Source organism: Engraulis encrasicolus, unplaced genomic scaffold (assembly GCF_034702125.1).
Source record: "Engraulis encrasicolus isolate BLACKSEA-1 unplaced genomic scaffold, IST_EnEncr_1.0 scaffold_36_np1212, whole genome shotgun sequence".
Taxonomy (NCBI): domain Eukaryota; kingdom Metazoa; phylum Chordata; class Actinopteri; order Clupeiformes; family Engraulidae; genus Engraulis; species Engraulis encrasicolus.
In genome coordinates this window covers 825948-836770 of record NW_026945665.1, presented here as the reverse complement: position 1 = coordinate 836770, position 10823 = coordinate 825948, and the positions used below count along the sequence as shown (strand labels likewise).

General features: G+C 42.2%; 1 long non-coding RNA gene across 2 annotated transcripts; it reads right to left on the bottom strand.

Annotated features, from left to right (window-relative positions):
- Positions 1–2933: 2933 nt before the first annotated feature.
- On the bottom strand, positions 2934–6596 carry LOC134443766 (uncharacterized). Of its 2 annotated transcripts, none has more exons than XR_010033735.1 (5): positions 6490–6596; positions 5243–5847; positions 4920–5016; positions 4150–4318; positions 2934–3925 (listed from the first exon to the last, which is right to left on the bottom strand). It is a non-coding gene; the product is annotated as an uncharacterized LOC134443766 (long non-coding RNA). The 2 variants fall into 2 exon arrangements; XR_010033736.1 differs by lacking the exon at positions 6490–6596 and adding an exon at positions 6131–6473.
- Between the last annotated feature and the right edge of the window lie 4227 nt (positions 6597–10823).

The following is a 10823-nucleotide window of genomic DNA, read 5'->3' as shown; positions in this document are numbered from 1 at the left end:
TTTAGGCCTATATTGAAGGCAGCCACGTTTACAACAGACCACACCTTCTCTAGGTCCCCTGAAATGTATAGGATATGAAACTGTTAATCATAACAATAACATAAACACAGGATAGGATACAGGATAGTAAGCCTTGGTGGTTATTCGTATGGATGCAGGAATGAAGGGGGAAAATGTATCTTATTTGTGAATATCCTCTGTGTGCCTGAGAGCAGACTGCCTTAAACTTTTAAAATGGAGGCAAAAGAAATCATTTTTCATTTTAGAGCCCCACGTCTTGATAAAGGGTAGACCAGCCGGTTAAACAAGCTTTGGATTCAGTCTAGACTCCAGAGGAGGTTCGCAAACTCATCAATACATTTGACAATCTCCAGGATTTGATCAGAACGATTTTGAACATGTGGGATTTCTGGGTTTTCACATCCATGAAACTCATTACTTAAAGATGTCAGTAAAAATCAGGTCCGCCACCATGTTTGATGTTTTGATGGACTTAACAGAATTTAACATAATAAATAAATACTAATTCTTACAGATAGACCAAGCGTCACCCAAATGTTAACTCAGTCTGCTTCACAGCATTGTCTAAGATTCTCTAACAGCAACTGCTGGCCTGCCATATGATCATGCTTTGCTGGTGTGGTTGTACTGCATTGTGCAAAATACTTCAGAAAATACTTCCTTGAACATGTGACTGCACCCTGTTCTCTTGGTCTGATGCCAAGGTAGGAGGAGACTGTTGGCAGAGCTCTCAAGTCTCACGCATTGAGCATGTGACACACTCTTCAGAGTGTTTTCACACTCTCACACGCCAGACAGGCGTTTTCACATGCCCGTCAATTACACTCGCCAGAATCAATTTTCCATCTGGCCATTATAGTAGTCTTTGCGAAAGGTAGAAGTGGACCCCTGCAGGCTTTGACAGGCATGACACGTGCGAGGAACAAGCTGAATGCATCAACCTACAGGTGTTGTGCGCCAACTTGCATAACAATGGTGACAACTCTTTAAAATATAAAATAAACCCATCCACCCCAACATCGCGATCATAAAATGTTCACAATAATATCCCCAGTATATTTACACCCCCAGTACATTAAACATTCACAAACACAATTTAAAAGCCAAAACATTAATAAGCATAACCCACTCCCAGCGTGCTCAGTTTCAGGAAGTAACAGACACAGCACTGTCGTTGAGCCAATCAGAATAAGCCCATACGACTTTGTTGCTGTCGACCAACGTTGACGGAAGCACGTGAGCGAGAACTTGTTGTCACGATGTGGGTGTTATTAAATACAGCGCATTTAAAGTCGGCCACAAATATGAACGAGACGATGAGCTCGCACCGGTTTGCTCTACTAACACACCACGTGTGAGGAGTGGGGGACAGGCAGTGAGGAGGAGCTGAAGTGGGGACCTGCGCAAACTTGTGTAGAGGTGTGAGACAAGACCCATATACACACGTGAGAGAGTTGTTGATCAACTAGTTCATGGGCGCGTGACCTCGGAGGCAGTCCGCCGACTAGCGTTGAAGGGGAGAAGCAACTGCAGAGGTTGAAAGATCTGACTACAGCCGCTTTCATCCCGCGATAGTTTTACACCATGTGACATGTCACCTCGTCAACGCAACGTCGACGAAATTTCGAAGTTTGACAGGAAATCTAACCGTCATGCAGCATTTTCATCCAGGATGCATTGCTGTCTGCATGCGCATGTCTGCGTTGATGTCATGTCGAATGTACTTAGTAATAGATCGCTGTGTTGTTGCGCAGACCTAGTCAAAGGAGAAGGGTCCAGCTGCAGTAAAACAGTTCCACCCTTAATGCAAGCACGCCCATGGGCGTTCCCGGCATTTGCCGTATTGGCCAATCGTGAAGGGATACTGCATGATGTCATTTTCAAGGCCATTTCCGGATGAAGGCTCCATGTTTGTTACAAATGTATCCCGTCCAAATTGTTATCTTCCAGAGAAACGTTTCACTGAACATTCCACTGACATAATATTCTCAACAATTTATGTAAGAAAGTGAGATAAATCACACGTTTTCTAATCCCAATGTCTTTTGCTTTGTCTTCCCGTACCTTGGACATTGTAGCCTACTGTTTAGGACTCGTGTCGCTATGCACAAATTTGTCATAGCAACGTATCGGGTCGCCAAAATGCTTTAATTTCAACACGACGACGTTGACATCACCTTACCTAGCTGTGTGTATCAAGGTCACTGTTAACACTGTGTAGGCTATATATGATTTAACATCCTTTCCAGGATATTCACACACCCGGACAAATAATAATAATTAAAAAACCCTTTTTTGGCGAGGTTGTTCACTTGGTATAGGCTACTTAGAAAAGTTTGAAACGATGTAAAACATCAGCAACACATTCCCGACTTTTTAAAGTAATGCGTGTCACCTCACCACATTTAGGCCTATGTGGCAATGTGGTCAGCTTGGAAAGAGCAGATATTAATGAAAAAATATATGAAATAGTATTTGAAATGGCAATAGGCCATTTTTGTTCTATTGGAGAAAAACGATTTCTTCATTACCATAGGCCTACCATACTCCATGTCTGTCTATGATTTAGGAGTGACCACACTATTGAAGCTTACCTCTTTATCCAGGAGAGGTTCCAGATTGGCCTGTCTGAATTCAAAGGCCATCAGAAAACAGAACATTTTTCCTACCATCATAACCAGTGTTTGTGCGTACATAATCAGGGCCGCTGACAGCTTTGGCTGTGCCCAGGACAAAGTCATCTGAAAGGGCCCCCCACTCAATACATAGACTACATACAATGTAATGAGGACCCATTCCTGGACCCCTCGTCTCACTGGGCCCAGGTCAACGGACCCCTTTGTCCCCCCTGTCAGCTTCCCTGCATGTAGGCCACATACATTGCTGAAAGAAGTGAACGAACGAGACAGGAATGAAATGTGAAAATGTATTTCCGTTTACTTTTACACTATGAAGTGTGAACGGTCACCTCTTCCTCTCCTCATATTCAGAGTGCATAAAACAGCACTCAACTGTGTGGTCTGTTGATAGCCTTACAGTAGATTAGACTCCATTTTTTGACAAAAAAAAATCTATGAGGGTTAACACAAAGTTTGAAATTGTGTTTGACCAGTCTCCAATGTGCATTTAACTAATAACTAAAAATAAGGCATTGACATTAAATACAGACTGATACATACTATAAATACACTCACACCCAAACAGTGTGCAATTAACATACTGATGGACAATAAATACACAAACACAGTGGACACACACACACACACACATGGCAGGAGGAGTTCATACAGGTGATGTGAAGATGCTGTATACAAGGTGCAATGAGTAAAATGTAAGTGGCATGGTGAAAGAAGTGTTCATGGAATATTCTCTCGTGTCCTTGGTTATTCATGTGGTTTTCTTCAGTGCGTTGAGGAGTCTGATGGCTTGTGGAAAGAAGCCGTTTCCCAGTGTGCTTTTGCAGCACCGCATGGTGGGCTAGCGCTTCCCTGATGGTAGTAGGGAGGGCGGTCTGTGTGCTGGATGAGTTGTGTCTTTATGATGTTCATTGCCCTCTTGGAACAGTGTGAAGTGTACAGATCCGGAATGGCTGGTAGGGGTGATCTTATGAGCTTTTCTGCTGTCCTCACCACTCTTGACGGCTGCCATGCCAGACAGAGAGGCTGCTGGCCAGGGTGCTCTCAATGACACCCCTGTAGAAGGTGGTGAGTGCCGATGTGGGGAGGTCGGCTCTTCTCTCATCCTTCGCAGGAAGTGGAGTAGTGTCTGTGCCTTTTTGAGATGGTGGAGCCATGTGGTGCAGTTGGCAGAGGAGGAGCGGCACAGTGGTTGGTGCTGGGTTGATCAGGTTCAGATCCGAAGTTGCTGGTGTCATCAGCCCTCCCTCTGAAAGCTGGCTCCGTGCCTGTCAAAAAAAAGGCATGTTAATGTTATGAATGACTATTAAGACAAAAACAACCACCCCTTATCTACCTACAGAAGGACATGACATGAGCACGTGCATATGCTTGTGCACATGCCCCCACACACACTGCTACTGTCTTAAAGTTTGGTGCGCGTGCATGCATGCACGCCTAATCTCTCCCCCTTTGCCTCAAGTCAAGTGTGCATTTTAGAGGTTGTCCTCACCTGCACATGTGTGAAGAGCAGGAAGATTGGAGGTTGAGGATGAAGAGGCAGGGCAGGAGGTTCTCCTTGTGAGCGGCCCTGGTCCTGATGCTGATTGCCCATCACCATGCTGTGGCTCATCAAACCCATTACCGGCATATCAATGCTGAACAGGAACGACTGCTTCCATCTGCACGCATGCACACAGACATACACACACACACGAGAGGGATACATAGAATACACTACATAAAAAAAAAAACACACCCATCATTTTAATGCAGAACACCAGGCTGAAGATACACAGCTTCTGGCCTGTGCAGGGATCACTACAGTGCCAGTGTTTTGTGTTATCCTCTATACATATTGCAATAAACGAACACAGCACAGAAAGGAATTACTGTTTGAAATATGTATAGTTCTAGTGCAGAACAAAACAGATTCAGTGTTTTCGAAGAGGGGATGTCTGCGCTTCAGCCTTGGTGGTGCTCACCGTCGAGGACAGCAGTATAAAGACAAGCTGGGCTACTTCACAGTGACTAGACCCAGAGATGACTGGAGCACTCAGCAACTTTTTTTAGAGGTTTTTTATTTTGGTGCACAAAATGACTGACGTTTCGGCGCACCTGCGCCTTCCTCAGAGTGCGCCGGTGCGCCGTGTGCCGAAACGTCAGTCATTTTGTGCACCAAAAAAAAAAACCTTTAAAAAAGTTGCTGAGTGCTCCAGTCATCTCTGGGTCTAGTCACTGTGAAGTAGCCCAGCTTGTCTTTAGATTCAGTGTTTTACTCACCACTGTGTGCAAGTTTCTGTGTTCAGCTCAGGTGGAAGCCTCCATCACAACATGTTGGTACTGACATCAACCATCCTTCAGAAAACTGCCTCTCTGCCTGTCAGAAATAGCAAAATTATGTTACCACAACAAGGTAATATCTTAAAGATATCCTTAACCAAAGACAGACAGACACACACTGCCACTGTCTTGGTTCTAGGAGACACACACGCCCTTTAAGGGTCACATGTATAATGACCGGGTTCTCACTTACTCACTCGCACACTCCTTTTCTCCTACGTTTGCCACAGACAATGCAGTGAGTTTTTAAAAATTGGCCTTACCTGCACATGTGTGAAGGGCAGGAAGAGGTTGAGGATGGAGCTGCCAGTCAGGAGGTCCAGAGCTGTCCTGGTCCATCACCATCATGTGGATCATCAACCCCAACTTCTTATATCTGCGTGCACACATTCTCTCTCTCTCTCACACACACACACACACACACACACACACACAATTGGAGAGATACAGGTTATATGGCACATCAGGAGGCAGGGGTATAATTGCGCTTAGATGTTTAGAAATAAGTAGGTGCATGGACCCAAAAAGTAGAGTTCAATGTGGGAGCACACTTAAGACACTAAGGTCAAGTCACTACTCTCTGATGGCAGTAACCTGAAACGTCTGCTCTACTCTGCTCTGAGAATTGTTTAAAAAAAAAAAAAAAAATCTGATTGTGCTTGACCTTAGTGTCTTATTTAGTGTGTGAACCTGCTCCCACATTGAACTATATGGCACATTTAAAATCAGACCCAATGACAAGTCAAGTCAATGTAACGGACATGAACCGACCATTACATTAAAATAACAAACTTAACAGTCTTTGGATGATTGAAGAGGCAGGAGAGATGAGGGGTCTCGATCCAGTAGCATTTATTTACTTCCCAATCTGAAACAACAGACAGGGCGGACACAATGAGGCACACTGCAAGGGGGCGAAGCAAACGGCATTCCTGCGACACAATAGGCTCGTTAGCACCTGTTAACTTCATAACGATCGCGGACATTAATAGCGCTAATTTACATACTTTGAGCGAAAATTGCAACGAAAATATCAACACAAACGTAACAGAATATGCTCCCATCAAAGATCAATAAAATAACAGAGAAATTAAAGTACAGAAACATCATTAAATAGTTTGTGACACGGAGGAAAAAATAACACAGCTTACCCCTTGCCAGAAGTGAGGAAGATTTCCGGGGTGCCACACCAATTAACGCCCCATCAGAAACAATGGGTAACGATAAACCCATCCCAAGTACATTATACATTATAGCCCATATATTTTGAGAAGTTCACTAAGAGAACATATAAAGGTTTATTTTTAGCACTACTACATCAAGTCATTATGACAAATATACACACAACATCTGAAACTTAGGAAGGGCGGCCTGTTAGCTTGCCTTGAAGCTAAATAACATTAGCCAAAACCGCTAGTTGGTGGGCCGAGGTAAATGTTCGCCCTCCGACTGAAAGTCAACTCGTAAAGTAACCGTTATGTATATTCATGCATTTATATTGAAATCTTACCGACAGTTGAGTGATCGCTGCAGCGAAATCCATTCAGTCGTTTTAAAAAGTCCTGTGCGGCGCTTGTGTTGTCATTCGGCAGCATGTCACAGAAACTTGAACAGCCAAAGGGGCGTTACTGTGAGGGCGGTCTAGTAAGGAGGAATGGGCGTAGCGGTATTAGCTGGACAAGACGCAGCTGGACCATATTGAGTCAAAGAGGGTGGAGTTTCCGCTAGGACTAAGCTCGCGAACAACTGTCAGATTCGAAACTTTTCTGACTTTCCTGGAGAACGGCACAGCTGTGACAGACGAGGAAATTGGATTGGCCTCCCCAAGACTAAGGACCGGCAGGAAACAAAATCATGTTACAAGTATATTCCATTAGTTAGGCTGTAGTATTATAGAGTAGAATGACTTTGGTTTAGTCACCTTAGAGCTGTCATGGACATGTATAGGCATACGTTTTTTTCTACACGTTTGTAACAGGCTGTTGTTTATTTAGAATGTCACGGAAGAAACAGAAGAGCCTTCTTTCCTTCTGGGAAAAGGCTCAGAAACCAAAGGCAGGGGGGCAGATAATGTGATGATGGAAGAAATTGCTACTACAGTACTAATAGTACAGTAGAGATGGCAGAGGAGACTTTGGCTGTGTGTTCATATATCTGTCGTCCAGTATTTATGTAAGGATTCAGAGACAGAGACCCAAATGCAGATCAGGTTTGGCAGATTTATTTTGCACACTGAATGAGGTCAAGGCAAGTGTAGGGGTACAGTTCCAAATCAGTGTACCACAGTTCCAAAAAAAAATAAAATAAATAAAAATCCAACAGAAAAAAAACTTCAAAAAAAATACTGAGACTCGTAGAACTCGATAGCAAAAATGCAACAAAAAATCTCCTTCAAAAACAGAGGTAGTATTCAGTTTGTCAAAAATGCAAAAGGCAGTCCATGAAACAAAGGTAAGTATCCCGGTAAGCATTCAGGTTCAAAAGGAAAAGGCAGTCCACAAAAACAGAGGTGAATGTTCAGAGAGCACTTCAGATTTCAAAAAGGTAGTCCACAAAATCAGAATTCCAAAGAGTTGAAAAAACAGAGTTTCCAGATACACAGTTACTCACGGACAGGTTCACAAAACAGGGTTACGGACACAAGGTCAGGGTCAGACGATCAGAGGCCGAGCAGAGAAATGACTGAGCTTAAGTAGAAGTGAGACACTCAGAACTAAACAGGGAGCAGCTGGGAAAATTACAATCAATGACTGAAGCTGCAAAGGGAGAGTACAAAGGGGGGCGGGGCAGGAGACCAAAACAAACCATGAGCACACCTGCAGTACTAAAACTGTCCATAGGGTGGCAAGAGTCCAAAACACAGAAACCTAACAATTTCACTGGAAATATAATAATTAATGAGGAAATGTCAGTGCCAGCACCCATCTTTTGCATGGGCCTTTGGGTTTCTCAAGCTAACTTGGTTGTTTTGAAAGGCAATATATAAAATTATTATTATTGTAGAGGTTTAGTCTTGGTGAGACCGCGAGGAAAGTGCTATTTCTTACGCTGTTACTTCTCCAACTCAAAGTTACTGTTTCCACTGTTAGTGTCCATGTAATTGAAATAAATCCACTCCACAACGTCTTGAAATGATAACGGAAGTTTAGTGTCCTTCTTAATACAGTTGCAAAACGTACATGAACTAACAAAATGTCTCTAATGAAAATAAAAAGGTTTAAAGTCTCTCGGGTAGTTGAAGAGCAACAGGTAAGAAGACAGTTCGCTTCCCCGGTTCCTTGTGATCTGAAATGAAAAGCTCGAGAAGCTATGGAAGCCGTCTCGTCCGTCTTTAAAGCGACAGTACACATTTTTAACCCGAAACAAAAAGTTATTTTATAAACAGGAATTCTTATTCTTTTATCTTTCCAACATAATATTCATCATTTTAATCATGAAATTAACGTATATATGAAATTACAAATTCAAATGACATTATGTATTATCTATTTATGCATTTTTAAGCAATTTCTATTTATTTAACTTGGCCGCTACAATTATTATTATTATTATTACTATTATTATTATAACACACACAAAATATTCAACATATTTTAGTTTTCTTTACTAGATGAAATAAATGTCATGGGCCGAAGGTTCAGTGCACAGGGCCTTTAGTAATACATTACTACCATATATTACTCTACTATGACAGCACACAGGGCCTTTAGTAATACATTACTACCATAGTACTACACCACTATGACAGTGCACAGGGCCTTTAATAATACATAGAATTACACTCTTTTGCACTTGTGGATCTAAACAAGGATATAGCCTACTAGTGTTGTGCAATGGCACTGCCCTCCCGATTTGATTCGATTACGATTTGGGAGGTAGTGATTCGATTTCATTCAATTCAATTCTAAAATGCATCGCAATGCATTACATTTCTACTGAAAACAAAGCAAATATTTTATCAGTCATGATGAGGCAATACAAGTAGTCAGATACTGAGCAACATTTTATTGGCTGTTTTCTGTATCAGGCTTGCAGTTTTCAATGTTTTGAAGTGATTTTATTTCATTTAACATTTTATTCGTCCCCGAAATATCCACAGAAGTCATTAGGAAACTTGAAAAAATATGCTGCATCGATTATGGAACTTGCCGCATTGAATTGAATTGTCCATGGACTGCATTGCGATGCATTGCCAAATCGATTATTGTTGACACCACTATAGCCTGCTAGGTCTGGCTTCACAATGCAAGAAAACAGGACTGAGATGGCTCAGGTTCTAAATGGGATATTTATTGAAGTGAACAATTTAACTGAAATCAGCTAATTAAAAGTTAAGACAAAAAAAGGGGAAAAACATGAAAATCCCATGAAACAGAACTCCCCACAGCTGTTACATTTAAAAAATGAGGAAGAAAATCTCAAATCATATCCTTGTATTTCAATATTTTGCAAAATAATAAAACAAAAGAGAAAGACAGAGAAAATAATTACACATGTAACAGCAGTAAAATGAACAGACGTGGACAAGAACAAACACACGACCCACTGCTACTGTACATACAGGGGCCTATTCTGTTACATTCTACAAAATGGAGATTCACCGTTTTGCAAATAAACCCTTCAAATCTGAAATCATATCCTTGTATTTCAATATTTCTCAAAATAATAAAACAAACGAGAAAGACAGAGAAAATAATGACACATGTAACAGCAGTAAAATGAACAGACGTGGACAAGAACAAACACATGACCCACTGCTACTGTACATACAGGGGGAGTGTTTACTGTTACTGTACATACAGGGGGAGTGTTTACTGTACATACAGGGGGAGTGTTTACTCTACATACAGGGGGAGTGTTTACTGTACATACAGGGGGAGTGTTTACTGTTACTGTACATACAGGGGGAGTGTTTACTGTACATACAGGGGGAGTGTTTACTGTACATACAGGGGGAGTGTTTACTGTACATACAGGGGGAGTGTTTACTGTACATACAGGGGGAGTGTTTACTGTACATACAGGGGGAGTGTTTACTGTTACTGTACATACAGGGGGAGTGTTTACTGTACATACAGGGGGAGTGTTTACTGTACATACAGGGGGAGTGTTTACTCTACATACAGGGGGAGTGTTTACTGTACATACAGGGGGAGTGTTTACTGTTACTGTACATACAGGGGGAGTGTTTACTGTTACTGTACATACAGGGGGAGTGTTTACTGTTACTGTACATACAGGGGGAGTGTTTACTGTTACTGTACATACAGGGGGAGTGTTTACTGTACATACAGGGGGAGTGTTTACTGTACATACAGGGGGAGTGTTTACTGTTACTGTACATACAGGGGGAGTGTTTACTGTACATACAGGTGGAGTGTTTACTGTTACTCTACATACAGGGGGAGTGTTTACTGTTACTCTACATACAGGGGGAGTGTTTACTGTACATACAGGGGGAGTGTTTACTGTACATACAGGGGGAGTGTTTGCTGTTACTGTACATACAGGGGGAGTGTTTACTGTACATACAGGGGGAGTGTTTACTGTTACTGTACATACAGGGGGAGTGTTTACTGTACATACAGGGGGAGTGTTTACTGTACATACAGGGGGAGTGTTTACTCTACATACAGGGGGAGTGTTTACTCTACATACAGGGGGAGTGTTTACTGTTACTGTACATACAGGGGGAGTGTTTACTGTACATACAGGGGGAGTGTTTACTGTACATACAGGGGGAGTGTTTACTGTTACTGTACATACAGGGGGAGTGTTTACTCTACATACAGGGGGAGTGTTTACTGTTACTGTACATACAGGGGGAGTGTTTACTGTTACTGT